The sequence below is a fragment of the Myxine glutinosa genome, chromosome 2 (assembly GCF_964187855.1).
Source record: "Myxine glutinosa chromosome 2, kmMyxGlut1.1, whole genome shotgun sequence".
Lineage (NCBI taxonomy): Eukaryota > Metazoa > Chordata > Myxini > Myxiniformes > Myxinidae > Myxine > Myxine glutinosa.
In genome coordinates, this window is record NC_136262.1 from 224,439,704 (window position 1) to 224,454,404 (window position 14,701).

General features: G+C 50.0%; 1 protein-coding gene across 6 annotated transcripts in view; it reads right to left on the minus strand.

Annotated features, from left to right (window-relative positions):
* LOC137420793 (sodium-dependent phosphate transport protein 2B-like) overlaps positions 1-14,701 on the minus strand; it is an 88,207-nt gene that overhangs the window by 50,869 nt on the left and 22,637 nt on the right. For 3 of the 6 annotated variants that reach the window (XM_068106167.2, XM_068106166.2, XM_068106165.2), the window contains one exon: positions 7,264-7,300. The exons of the other annotated variants lie outside the window; for them this stretch is intronic. The gene's annotated coding sequence lies outside the window, so the exon portion shown is untranslated. The remainder of the gene's footprint in view (positions 1-7,263; positions 7,301-14,701) is intronic. 6 annotated transcript variants of the gene reach the window in all.

Consider the following 14,701-nt stretch of genomic DNA (forward strand, 5'->3'; position numbering starts at 1 on the left):
CTCTTGTGCTTGTCTATTACTGTACTATTAGCAAGGACCCGTGGAAACTCCACGTAATGTAAAATGTGAGTTCAAGACGTCAGCTCTCACCACCCTCCCCCCCTCACCCTTCACCCTCTCTCTCTCCTCGTCCCCCCTTTCTGCACCCCTCCCCCACTCTTCTCCTCCAACCCACTCTCCCCTCCTCCTCTCTCTCTCCTCCCTCCCACCTACACTCCCTTTCCTCTCTCTCCTCTCCACCCTCTCTCCTCTCCACCCTCTCTCCTCTCCACCCTCTCTCCTCTCCATCCTCTCTCCTCTCCACCCTCTCTCCTATCCACCCTCTCTCCTCTCCACTCTCTCTCCTCTCCACCCTCTCTCCTCTCCACCCTCTCTCCTCTCCATCCTCTCTCCTCTCCACCCTCTCTCCTCTCCACCCTCTCTCCTGTCCACCCTCTCTCCTCTCCACTCTCTCTCCTCTCAACTCTCTCTCCTCTCCACTCTCTCTCCTCTCCACCCTCTCCCCTCTCCACTCTCTCCTCTCCCCTCTCCACCCTCTCTCCTCTCCCCTTCCCCTACCCCTTCTCTCCTCCCCTTACCCCCCCCCACTCTCTCCCACCTGACTCTGTCCCCACATTCCCCCCTTCACTCTCTTCCCCCTCTCTTCTCCTCCCTTTATCCCCCTCCCCGCATCACACCCAGCCAGAAACGGCTATTAAAATGTGTTGTTGTAGCGACCCATGGGTCCCCCAAGCGAGACCAGCAACAGAATCGCCTTGCTCCAGCCGGTGACGTAACCGGCGGGCAAACCACGGCACTGGGGTGGCCGGTCACGTGACCACCAAAGCGTGCCGCGCGTGCGGTTATAATCCTTTGCACCTGTCAGTCACGTGACCACCAAAGCGCGCCTCGCCTGAGAGGCGTGGCTTTCGGTTTCGGTTGTGCTTTCTGGTTTTGATATATATGCAGCCCGATAAATGGGCTTGTCAGAGTTCCAGAGTTGGTTTTTACAATAAACATCTTCTCGGACGAGTTTGTGTCTTGCCCGTCACTTCGTCCGTCTCAAGCAAGGGCCCTGCTCTTCACTGGTGACCCAGAATTTACGACACGCGATGGACACCGCAGTGTCCCTCAAATTGCCCACCTCTGGGAAGCACATGCCGCCGTCTGGTTCGCGCAGGCGGACTCCCAGTTCGCCCTGCGTAGCATAACGGAGGACGCCACGCGATACCATTACGTGGTCGCCGCGCTTGGCTCCGCGACTGCCGCCCGCTGCCTGAGCTTCCTCCAGAACCCGCCCACTGACGGCAAGTACGACGCCATCAAGGCACTTCTTCTGGGCGCTTTTGCCCTCTCCCCGGCTGAGCGCGCACGACGCCTGCTCGACCTTCCTGAGCTCGGCGATACGTGCCCGACCGAACGCATGGACTACATGCTCGCGTTGCTCGGCGAGCACCCCTCGGATTTCCTGTTTCGGGAGCTTTTTCTTCGCCAGCTCCCGGCCCAGGTACGGGTCGCCCTGGCAGGCACGACCATCGTGAACCCCCGCGACCTCGCCAAGGAGGACGACAAGATCGATTCGGCAAGCCAGCTCGCCGGAGCGGCGAGCCAGCTCGTCGGGGTGGTGGCCGGGAGCCCTCCCGCCCACCCGCCCGGCGCCCGCGACGCAGTTTCCTTCCCGGAGGCCGCCGGGCCGGCGCGACTGGCAGCAGCGATGCCGCATCGCCCGGTCCCGACGCATCGACCGGAGCCCCCGCCGGGCCCGGCTTGGTGCTATTTCCACGCCAGCTTCGGGCGGCAGGCCCGATCATGCCGACCCCCGTGCACGTTCGGCAAGTCGGGAAACGGGCGGGCCGGCGTTCCCTACCAGCAATGAACGCCGGCCGTTCTGGAAACCTGCTATTCATCGCGGACCAAGCGTCGGGGCGGCGCTTTCTCTGTGACACCGGCGCCCAGCTGAGCATCATTCCTGCTTCGGCGGAGGACAGGCGGGCCGCCGTTTGCGGCCCCTCCTTAATCGTGGCCAACGGCTCCGCCATCCGCACCTTCGGCCCACGCACCGTTGCCCTCCGCTTCGGCAGGCAGCTCTTTCACTGGGAGTTCGTGACGGCGGACGTCCCCATGGCTTTGCTCGGGGCCGATTTTCTGTGCGCCCACGGGCTGCTGGTCGACGTGAAACGCCGTCGTCTCGTCAACGCCGAAACTTTCAGCTCCCTGGCATGTGCTTTGAGCCGTTCCGCGCCCACCGAGTTTTCCTGCGTCCTCCCATTGGCAGACGGCTTTGCACGTCTCCTCGCGGAGTTCCCGGCCCTCACGCGACCGACGTTTTCGGCCATCGCGGTGCGTCACGGCATCGAGCATCACATCCCCACTACGGGCCCACCGGTGTACGCCCGGGCTCGCCGTCTCGATCCCGCCAAACTCACCGTCGCCAAGGCCGGGTTCACCGTGCTGGAGCACCTCGGCATCGTGTGGCGCTCCGACAGCACCTGGGCCTCGCCGCTGCACATCGTCCCGAAGCCGGGGGGCGGATGGCGGCCATGCGGCGACTACCGCCGCCTTAACGACGCCACTACCCCCGACAGGTACCCCGTCCCGCACATCCAGGATTTTTCCGCCCGGTTGGCGGGGCGGACCATTTTTTCAAAAGTGGACCTGATTCGGGGGTACCACCAGGTGCCCGTCCGCCCGGCCGACATCCCGAAGACGGCCGTTATTACACCTTTCGGCCTCTTTGAATTCCTCCGGATGCCCTTCGGCCTCAAAAACGCGGCACAGGCGTTCCAGCGCCTGATGGACGGCGTGCTGCGTGACTTGCCGTTCCTCTACACCTACCTGGACGACATCCTCGTCGCCAGCACGTCCAGAGCCGAGCACCTCCTCCACCTCCGGACGCTGTTCGGCCGCCTCAGCGAGCACGGATTGATCGTCAACCCGGCCAAATGTCACTTTGGTGCGGCGACGATCGACTTTTTGGGCCACCGCATCACCTGGACCGGCGCCGTGCCGCTACCAGCCAAAGCCGAGGCCATCGCCGCTTTCCCGCGCCCCCGCTCCGTCAAGGCACTGCAGGAGTTCCTCGGGATGGTGAACTTTTATCACCGCTTCATGCCCCGAGCTGCGCAACTCATGCAGCCCTTGTACGCCGCCCTCCGCGGCCAGCCGGCGAAACACGACATTGTCTGGTCCAAGGACATGGACGCTGCTTTTACCGGCGCAAAACGGGCCCTCGCCAACGCCACGCTGCTGGCCCACCCGGTACCCCAGGCTCCCATCGCCCTCACCACGGACGCCTCCGACTACGCCGTGGGCGCGGTCCATGAACAATGGGTAAACGGGGCCTGGCAGCCGCTCGCGTTCTTCAGCCGGCAACTCCTGCCCAACGAGTTGAAGTACAGCACCTTCGACCGCGAGCTCCTCGGGCTGTACCTGGCCGTCCGCCATTTTCGCCACCTCCTGGAGGGCCGCCCGTTCATGGCTTTTGTCGACCACAAGCCGTTGGTTTTCGCCATGGCCAAGGTCACAGAGCCGTGGTCGGCCCGCCAGCAGCGCCACCTCTCTGCCGTGTCGGAGTACACCACGGACATCCGGCACGTCGCCGGGAAGGACAACGCCTTGGCCGACTGCCTTTCTCGAGCCGGCGCCAACGCCGTCCACCTCGGCGTCGATTTCGCCATAATGGCAACGGACCAGGCCACCGACGGCACGGTGCAGGTGCTCCGGGTGGCGGACACGGGCATCCGCTTGGCTGACGTCCCCTTCGCGGACACGGTCCTGCTGTGCGACATCTCCCAAGGCCGACCTCGCCCCGTTGTGCCGGTCACCTGGTGGCGTCGCATTTTTGCTTCGCTCCACGGCCTCTCTCACCCGGGCCGGAAGGCAGCCCGATAAACGGGCTTGTCAGAGTTCCCGAGTTGGTTTTTACAATAAACATCTTCTCGGACGAGTTTGTGTCTTGCCCGTCACTTCGTCCGTCTCAAGCAAGGGCCCTGCTCTTCATTGTTTCTTTTAAACCAGGGGCGGGCAACCCCCGGCCCGCAGGCCACATCCGGCCCGCGAAGGCTTAGCGTCCGGCCCGCCACCCTGCTAGGCTTTATTATTGCAATCCGGCCCGCGGACCTCCCAGTAAAACTCATATCATTTGTAAATGTAAGAGTTTATATTTAGCCGGTCTGAATTCAAGAAAGGGACATTTTGTCTTCAGCACCGTCCTCTTCCGGAAGACATGCGCACGGGGAACTGTCTTGCCTAGACACCGCCTGCTTGCTGATAGGCGGTCTTTTCAAATCAGCCGGCATGTGATACGGACGTCCTTCCGATTCAGTCAGCTTGCGACAAACGTTGGTGTCTGGGACAAATAACTTGCAACAAAGAGGTAAGCGACGCAGAGTTCTCTAAACCTATTTCAATTTTCACTTTCTTTCAATTTGCTTTGTTTTGTTTGTTAGAACATGTTATTATCTTTCATTTGCTGCGTTTAAATAATTTTATTCTCCCTTTTTATTTGTAAAAATAAAAATATAACGAACTTTCTATTTGTAAAGAAAAAATATATATAACGAACTTTCTGTTTGTAAAAGAAAAAAGAAATTGACGAACTTTTGTTTAAAAGGAAAACGAAATTGACGAACTTTTGTTTAAAAGGAAAACGAACTCTTTAAAAAAAAAAGTATGCAGACTGATTCATTTCCTGTATTTCAGTTTTACGGTGAAACTGTGTCATATTCAGCGTTGGCCACGTGCGCGCAAAATAAATACATTCATCTGTACAATTCGTCTTCCGAGATTTTTTGTGCCCCAGATTGCTTGCTGTTACATCATTTATTCATTGCTGATATACCTAATTTTCTTCCTTTTCAGCTCATCATGTCTGCGACCCAGCGTGTTAAGAAGAGGAAAGTGGACCTCGAGCGTCGGATCTTCAACCCTGAGTGGGAGAAGTACTTCTTCATCGAGCGCTTTGGACAGGCCCAGTGCCTCATATGCTTGAAGACTTTGGCTGTCCTAAAAGAGTACAACGTGCGCCGCCACTGGGAGACAGAGCACCGCTCGTCAAACTTCGCGTCGGTGTCTACCACCGAAAGGAAGGACGCCATGGTTAGACTATCAGGCAACTTGGAGAAACAAACTTCACTCTTCCGCAAGCAGAATACTGAGGCCGAAAAGGTGACGCGCGCCAGTTATGAAGTCTCCCGCATCCTTGCTCGCCGAATGAAGCCATTCGCGGATGGGGACTTCATCAAGGAATGCCTCCTCGCTGTAGTGGACTCCGTCTGTCCAGAGCAGCGTTCCGCCTTTGAGAACGTGAGCCTTTCGTCCCGCACCGTTCGTCGCCGCATCGAGGATATGTCGGAAAACGTGCACGACTCACTCAAAACACGCAGCTCAAATTTCGTCGCCTTTTCCCTCGCTCTGGATGAGAGCACCGACACAAAGGACACGGCCCAGCTGTCCGTTTTCATCCGTGGCGTCACCGCTGACTTTCAAGTGTGTGAGGAATTCCTCCAGCTTGTCCCGCTGCGCGACACCACCACTGGGAAAGACATCTGCGACGCCGTGCTTCTGTGTGTTGATCAGCACTCCCTGGACCTCTCCCGTCTTGTGTGTGTGACGACCGACGGTGCCCCGGCGATGGTTGGTGAGAAGAAGGGCGCCGCTTCGCTGCTAGTGCGTCACTGTGCAGCCGCCGGATACACTCAGCCCATTAACAAGATGCACTGCATCATCCACCAAGAGTCCCTGTGCGCTAAGTCTGCCAACCTCGTTGGTGTCATGTCTGTCGTGGTGAAGGTCGTCAACTCCATCCTCTCCCGCAGCCTTAACCATCATCAGTTCCAGGCACTGATGGACGAGGTGAACGTGCACTACAACGACCTGCTCTACTTCTGTGAGGTACGCTGGCTGAGTCGTGGGGCCATGCTGTCTCGGGTGTGCGACCTACAGCAGGAGATTGCCACCTTTCTACGTCAGAAGAACCTTCCCCACGCTGATCAATTCTCTGATCCGCGGTGGCTAGCTCGCCTGGCCCTGCTCACGGACATCACGGCGCACCTGAACACCCTCAACATAAAGCTGCAAGGCAAAGACATTCTCGTGACAGACATGTACGCGCACATCACTGCCTTCGAGGTTAAACTGCGCTTGTGGGAGGCTCAATTGGCTTCTGGTCAGTTTGTGCATTTTCCTCGCCTTGCTGCATGTGCCCCTGACGATGTGGACCTGGGCACTTGCGTTAGTGTCGTCAACTCTCTACGTGAGGAATTTGCTTCCCGTTTTGCAGGAGTCAGGGTGCTGGCTGCGGACTTCAAGCTTTTCACTGCTCCCTTTGACTTCCCCGTGGAAGACGCCCCTGCCTCCTTACAGATGGAGTTGGTGGAGCTGCAGTGCAACGATGAAATGAAGGCGAAGTTCCGCACCTCTTCTCCATTGTCCTTCTTCCGCGACACCGTTCTCCCTTCTAACAATTTTCAAAAATACATTGCCCATGTCCAACGCATTGTGGCCATGTTCGGCAGCACCTACTGCTGTGAACAGCTCTTCTCGAAAATGAAGTACACGAAGTCTCACCTTCGCTCCCAACTCTCGGACCGCCACCTCAATGACATTCTTCTGTTGTCTACCTCAACCATCGAGCCAGACATGGAAATACTTCTTCATGGCAAACAGCACCAGCAGTCTCATTGATTTGTAGAGTGTTCAATGCAATTTTTGTACAATCTATTCATGTAAACAAAATATAGTAATTCTGAGATTTCGTTTTTCACTCCGGCCCGCGATCTCCTTCCAAAAGTCTCATCTGGCCCTCACTCTGAAAAGGTTGCCCGCCCCTGTTTTAAACCATCAATATTTGTCAGATTTTCTTCCCGTTTTTTGCAACCGAGTTTTAAACCATCTATGCGATTATGAAAAATGAAATCATATATCAAAGTAGAGTAAAGATAAAGTCGTGAAAGTCAGAAAGCACATGCCTGTGAAAAGAGGCTTATCAGGCCTCAGACCTAAACGGAAAAAACAAAATTGTGGCAATTTCATTTTGAAGCCCCGCACAGACAGACAGACAGATAGACAGACAGGCAGACAGAGAGATGGACAGATGGCAGACATACAGACTGGCAGAGAATATATAAGTATATTAGTGAGGTACCCATGCTATGCAGCAAACATACAATGCGGAAATGGTGAATGCTTAACCATGAATCAATAAATTCCACATTCCTGTCCACCTTCAGTCGAACATCAGGCATTGACAGCCGTTTCGCAAATGACTTGGACAAAAAAACGTACCCAATCTGAAAGGTTCTACACCCAGTCAATGGTGAATCTGCAAATGGAGAATCCGCGAATGTCACGTAGGTAGAAACACTCACATCATTTCCTCATTCATTTAAACTCAATATCTCTGTATTTTCAATCCAAACAGCATAATCCAATCACAAAGTAATACTATAGTATTAATATGACAAACTATAATGTAAAACTAAAATGTTATCAAACCAGCGAATCGTCATAATCTGTTCACTTCCGGATTTGGGAGAAGCTGAGTAACGATCGTATTTCAAAATAATAATTGTATTGACTTTATGAAACCTCCTACCTACCTTACGACATCCGCTGGGACCCCCAAATGTTCCACAGAAGTTTGGCGGGACTAGTAGCTGGGTGGCTTAGCTAAAAAATTCGGATCGATTGTGCCTTTTCCCTTAAAAGCATGAAACTTGGCACATGGCTAGAATACCCGAAAGTAAAGATTTTTAGTCCAGGGGGCATCCCCAATTTCACCCCATATGGCGGCCATCTTGAAATCCAAGATGGCCGTCATACAAGACCTATTTTGATGAATATCTCCATAATTAGAACAGATATCAAAATGGTTGAAGTGCCTATACCTACATTTTTAGGGTCTAGGAATCCAATGGTAACATAAAATATTAAGCAGTATGTGGCGGCCATATGAAAATATTAATTTTGCATAGTATCATGCAAACTGGGAAAGCACATAAATACTCTTACCAGGTTGGCATTCTTCTGTGATTTAAAGCGTCTATGAAAGTAATTATTTTTTTAACGCTGATGCCAATTTTCTGGGTCAATGATCAAATGAAAACGTAGAATATTGGTTAATGTGTGGCATCACAAGATGGCCACCATCTAGGGACCATTTTTATTCACATCGTATTATGTAATGCATCAGAGTATTGTAAGATATTCAGGCCTAGGTTTTGGTTCAGTGGTCAAGAAATCTCTGAAGCTGCACTTTCGTGACCAAATGCAATTTGTATTTATATTGTTAAGCTCATTTCAGATGCCCTTTGATGAACCTATTTTTGTTTTCTTTTTCTCTCATTTCAGGACAATCATCTGCTTCTGAGGTAACCGTTAGAAGTCATCACCGTGTCCGCCGTTGAGGATGTCAAAGCGGATGAAACTCGTAGACCCTTCACAGCCGCTTGCTGAACGGCATCGGGAGATTCAATGGGAACTGTGCATTTTGTGCCAGGAGTCAACAGCTGAGGATGATCAGCATCCAAAAAAACGAAAAGGGGAAAAGGGTGAAACAGTGCTTGCTGGTTACAAAACAATGACTGCAAACCTCCGTGAGTTTAATAAAATCGGTCTACTACCAAGGACAATAAACATTGATGCGTTAGATGAAGGTGACGGTATTGAGGCAGCCCTTATTGCACATAATGGCTGTTGGCATAGGTCCTGCAGACTGAAGTATAACAATACGGAACTGGAACGTGCAAGGAAACGTTCTAAAGATAGACCTGCATTGGCTGATGATGCAGGCGAGGGTCCATCTGGTGTTTCTAAGCGCACTCATCAGTCGACTTCTGCATTGTCAATTTGTGAAGACCTCTGCTTTTTCTGCCAGACGTCATCTGGAAAAGACCAGCTTCATGATGTTTCCACATTCAAGACTGACAGACGTGTTCGGGAGTGTGCTGCACTTGTAGAAGACGATGACTTGCTAAGACGTCTCAGCGGTGGAGATATGATTGCACTGGAATCAAAATACCATGCGAAGTGCCTAGCATCTCTATATTATCGTGCATCCACCATTCAAACAGAGCAAGCACCAGCAGACTATCGCGATAACATGCGCCACAGCACTGCATTTGCAGAACTTGTGACATTCATTGAAGAGAGCCGCTTTGAGGACCCCGCCACTGCTCCAGTATTTAAGCTAGCTGACCTTTCAAATCTGTATTCTTCACGGCTGGAACAACTGGGTATCAAGCATGAAAGCCGCATACATTCTACAAAGCTCAAGCAGAGAATTCTTTCCTGTTTTCCATTGATCATTTCCCGTTTCCATCATTGAAGAGTGATGTTCAACTGTTTTCTCGCCTCTATATTGCCTGTCAAACCCGCGAGGGAAACCTGGATGAATTTTTCCGTCATGAAAATCAATCTTTCCCTCCATCTCTGTCCAAGGATGGGAAGCTTCGACCTGGTACAAAGAGCGACCTTTTGGACTGCTTAGAGGAACTTTCACCATCAAGCACACAGATGCCAGAGGTGACATGTGTCATACTTGACGGGGCAGTAATTGTTCAAAAGCTAAAGCCCGATGTTGGCACAGTCAAAACATTTGGCGAATATGCCGAAAAGGTCTTCATCCCATTTGTTTTCTCACAGTACAAATCTGCAACCCGACTTGATCTGGTGTGGGACCGTTACCTACCCGACAGCCTTAAGAGCATGACCCGTGAAAAGCGTGGCAAGGGGGTTCGCCGACGAGTAGATACCTCAGTTGCAATTCCTGGACAGTGGCAGAACTTTCTTCGAGTTGATGAAAACAAGCGTGAACTCTTCAGCTTCCTTTCCAATGAAACAATTAAATCATTTGAAGACCAGCGCAAGGAGCTAGTTGTCACACTTGATACAGAGGTTCTTACTGCTCCACCACGCATTGATCTAGAATCACTCTCCCCGTGCACTCAGGAAAAGGCAGATGGTCGGATGTTCCTACATGCTGCTGATGCAACACAGAGAGGGCATAGTAAGGTCCTCATACAAACTGTGGACACAGATGTTGTCGTGCTTGCAGTTACAGCATCCCAGAAGCTTTCAGTGATGATATGGTTACAATTTGGGACAGGCAAGAACATGCGATTTATCTCTGCACATGATATAGCCACAGCTCTTGGCCCTGAGAAATCTAAAGCCCTCCCCATGTTTCATGCACTAACAGGGTGTGACACTTCTTCAGCGTTTAATGGGCGTGGAAAGGTAACTGCATGGAATGTGTGGGAATCATTCCCTGAGCTCACAGAGGTACTAGCAGAAATTTGCCACCAGAGCACAGAGATAACTGAAACCTGCATGAACGTCATTGAGAGATTTGTTATTCTGTTGTATGATCGCACAAGTACTGCTACTGACATTAACATTGTACGAAAGAAACTGTTTGCAAAGAAGGGCAGACCTGTGGAATCAATTCCACCAACACATTGGCTGCCCTTGTGCAGCACGTAAAGCGGGCAGTATACCAAGGCGCACTATGCTGGGGACAAGCATTGCATGCTAAGCCTGATCTACCAAGCCCCACTGAATGGGGTTGGCAAAAAACGTCTGCTGGCCAGTTCAAACCAATATGGACAACACTTCCAGAGGCTGCAAACATCTGCAATGAACTTGTTAAGTGTGGGTGCAAAAAAGGATGTACTGGTTGTTGCCGGTGTAAGAAAGCTGCACTTCCCTGTACTTCTCTCTGCGCATGTGATGGAGAATGCAGCAAAGACTAGAAAACCACAAGATGGCACAGTTACAGTCTGCGATATCATAGACACTTTTAATCACTGAAGAATGCCAACCTGTTAAGAGTATTTATATGCATTCCCAGTATGCATGATACTATGCAAAATTAATATTTTCATATGACTGCTTAATATTTTATGTTACCATTGGATTCTTAGACCCTAAAAATGTAGGTGTAGGCACTGCAACCATTTAGATAGCTGTTCTAATTATGGAGATATTCATCAAAACAGGTCTGTTATGGCGGCCATCTTGGATTTCAAGATGGCTGCCATATACTATTGAATATTTTATGTTGCCATTGGATTCCTAGACCCTAAAAATGTAGGTATAGGCACTTCAACCATTTTGATATCTGTTCTAATTATGGAGATATTCATCAAAACAGGTCTTGTATGATGGCCATCTTGAATTTCAAGATGGCCGCCATATGGGGTGAAATTGGAGATGCCCCCTGGACTAAAAATCTTTCTTTTCGGGTATTCTAGCCATGTGCCAAGTTTCATGCTTTTAAGGGAAAAGGCACAATTCATCAGTTAAGCAGCCCCACTATTGCCCCAAAACTGAGGCAGTAGTTTCAGGACGGACAGACGGACACTCCTGTTTTATAATATATATATATATTGTTGCGGTTTTGAGAACCCACACTCTTGTAAATATGACATTATTAAATGGTTAAAGGTTGCACCCCATTGGTAGGCCACAAGCAACACGTAGGTCACCAGAGGACTTCAGTTATTTCATTAGTATGTGTTTAGATAAGGGCGTGTTTCCAATAGTTGAATCTGCGTTGTGTCAATCAAATAAGGAGTAGGCCCCATTCCATTCATTTTGGCAGCCTCCCTCTCCAAGCGACGCCATTACGCGCCCTCCAGTCTGCCCATGGCCCTCCCAAATTGTTACGTGCCTCGGCCAGCAGCCGCAGCCTTAGCTGCCCGTGAGCTTGCTCAACACTGCCATAAGCCACGAGGTGAGGCCCGAAAAAGGGGGCGGAATGCCAGGAAGAAGGTGTGGCCACGTCAACCCACCATCAGGGCATGGCCGGTAAGCGATGCCCAGCCAACCAGGGCTGAGGTAGGATCGCCTGATAGGCGTGGTTTTTTGGGCTCACGGAGCGATCGCTGTTTGAATTATAAAAGCGAGCGCAAAGCCCTTTTACAGGACTTGAAGGACTTACGAGGACTAATGCGCTTGATTGGTTGTGGAGAAGAACTTACCAGAGGACTCTTGTTGGAAGCGCGCTTGGTAAAAATAACTCGTGGTTATATGCGCTTTGCGAAAGGACTTGCTCGCTGGCGCTGATTTGAGAAGGCTTATTGGGAGAGCGCACATTTCACAGGACTGCAAGGAAGCGCGCTGATGAGAGAACTGTCCAGAACTACTGTGATTAAAGAGGGCTCGCTGCCGTTTGGAGATAAAGGCAAGACTTTGGAGAGGGGGCGTTTGGCACGAGTGTGCACGTATTACATACGCCGCTAGGATACCAGCCTTCCCCCCGTTATATAATTGTCCGTTCGCGTTCCAACTACACGCGAAGCTGCCTGCCGGGTTTCGTCGGTTGGACCGAAGCCTGCACCGGAGCCTGGACTGGAGCCGGGCTGGAGCCTGGACGCGCTGGTGACCATACCACCAGTATCACGTGACCTATGATGTCATAATTATCATTTTAAAAAAAATAAAAAAAATCTTACAGGAGGACGTGCACCTATGGTGAAAATTTCCTTTCAATTGGACCAACAGTTGCAAAGAAAATCATGTTTATTCTGTGTGGACAAACAGACAGACAAACAAACAGACAGACAATCGGACTCAAGTGCAATACCCTCTCCTTTGGCGAGGGTATAATAACAACACCTATGATAATAGTAGAATATTAATGATATTACGAAACGATATCCCCACTCCCCAAGAGGTTTTGTGACTTGCTATATTTCCGCCTACCCCCCGACACCCTCACGGAAGTAAATTTTATTATTGGGAATTTAGAATGGTGAGGCACGGTCTGATCCTTTCAATGACCCGATATAACATAAATAATAGTAATAATAAATTGACAATAACAATAAGGATAACAAGTGAATCCTCTTGGATTGCGCTGAGGTTCGGGCATGGAATTTCGAGCCTCGATCATGGTTCGAGCCTCGATCTTGTATACAAAAATAATAATAATAAGAACCTTGGGCCGAATCTCGCGCTTCACCAGTGCGCGTGCGCGAATTTACGTCACGTCGGCAGCGAGAAGGGGTTCCCCAACACGAACCAATCATGAACTGCCACGTCACACTTATATGATCTCAGAATTCCTGTGACAGGAATTCGCGTTACACTGGCTGGAAGTCATTCGCTAGAGGCGCTTCCTCAGCGCTAATAACATGACCCAACGCCGCTCCAGTCGTTAGCGGGTGAACTAGTTTATACATAAAAGGAGCTCGGTCTTGGCATGCCTGCCTCCGTGCATGCGTGTGTCCGTCCATCAACAATTGTGCTATAGGGGATTTACATGTTTCCATCCCTTCCCCTCTCCCCCCTTTCTGCTCCCTTCGCTCCCTTTCTTCCCCTCTCCTCCCCACTCTCCCCTCCCTCCTCTTTCTCCCTCCTCTCTTAATATTCCCATCAGCGAAGTGTCTCTGCATTGCCCGGAAATGCCGGGTACCTTTTCTAATTATAATGTAATGGTCGCCGGTCTTCAAGACTGTTGTGCCACCCACCGGATGGGTAGACTGCCTGTCTAATGGATTTATTTGTTAATTTACTATATGCCATGGAGCTTGCAGCCGATGACCACACGCAAGTTTTCATTTAACAAATAGGATTTATGACACAAAATGAGGTGGGGAAGAAGAAGATGTTAATTTTCCCAACTGAGTGTTTTGGATCATTCTCTTGCTGTAACATGAAGTTTGGACCAATAAGTCTTGTACCACTGGGGATAGAATTATGGATTAAAATTAGTTTGTACCTTGCTGCAGTCAATATACCATCAGTTTTTAGCAATTTTCTAATACCACTTGAGGATATGCACGGCCAAACTTGAAATGAACCTCCGCCATGCTTAATTGTTGACTTTAACCCTTGGATGCAGGGATTGGGCTTTGGAGGCCCACACGTTTTTTTTGTTGCAAAAACTATGTTGTACAAATTTTTTTTCGATTGAGCCTCATTTTCACCGACTTTCATGTTGTTACACAAAATTCAGTGGCATTAATAACAAAAAAATTCATTCAGGCTCGTGGGAAAATCTTCATTCTTCACTTATAACCCGAAAATCCGACACAAATGCAGGCCTGGGGCCTTTTAGGCCCTGCATAAATGTTGTTGGACTACTATGTTCTATCATTATTTTCTTGATATGAGCCTCATTATATGCTCCTATAACTTGGTTACAAATAATTCAGTGACAAAAATATGAAAATTTAAAAACTTTACATGAATACATTTGTGGGGCCTCCGAGGCCCAATGGCTGCATAGGTGTAGGATTTTTGACAGTTGTGGACATATACATTCTAAATAAAAGGATTAGTGAATCATGTTTTTTGAGCATAAACTCCTCCATGAGCCGCAACTTTTTAGAGAGAAAAAAGTTGAAAAACCAAGAACCCAAAAAAATTTTTGCGAAAAAAAAGAAAAAGATTCCTTACTTGCATGGGATTCTTCCAACTAATAGGATCAATGATTCACAATTTCTTAGCAAATACACATCCATGAGCATCGACTTGGATTGAAAAAGGATATGAAAAAAAATCTGTAAAAAAAAAAACATTACACAAATACATCCGTTGGGCCTCCGAGGCCCAATGGCTGCATTTATGTTGGATTTTTGACGCCTGCATCTGAGAGTTAAGGAAGTCTCTTTATGCTTCAGTTTTTCATCGTCTCACATCTTTTTTAAGTTGGCTCTCAGGCCAAACTCTGGTGACATTGATCCTCAGTTTCCAATCCTCTCAATCAAGCAGTGCC